General features: G+C 36.5%; 1 long non-coding RNA gene across 1 annotated transcript; it reads left to right on the top strand.

Annotated features, from left to right (window-relative positions):
- Positions 1 to 182, top strand: LOC104775750. The gene is made up of 2 exons (XR_766071.1): positions 1 to 31; positions 111 to 182. It is a non-coding gene; the product is annotated as an uncharacterized LOC104775750 (long non-coding RNA).
- Positions 183 to 203: the final 21 nt, after the last annotated feature.

Below are 203 nucleotides of genomic sequence, written 5' to 3'. Positions count from 1 at the left end.
AGAAATTCAAGATTTTCAACACAAATAACCTGTAAGTAGTAGCTCTACGGTCCCTAAAACGTTCAGAATAACAAGTATATATGCGGACACCTAACTGTTAACTATTACAGTTGGGTTAACTTGAAAGCAATCAAAAAGCTTGTGGAAGCTGATGCACTTAAAATGGAGATCATCCCAAACCCAAAGGTACTAGATTTCCAATC

Source organism: Camelina sativa, unplaced genomic scaffold (assembly GCF_000633955.1).
Source record: "Camelina sativa cultivar DH55 unplaced genomic scaffold, Cs unpScaffold36689, whole genome shotgun sequence".
NCBI lineage: Eukaryota > Viridiplantae > Streptophyta > Magnoliopsida > Brassicales > Brassicaceae > Camelina > Camelina sativa.
Note: the sequence above shows the minus strand (reverse complement) of the source record. Positions and strands in the feature narration are given on the sequence as shown.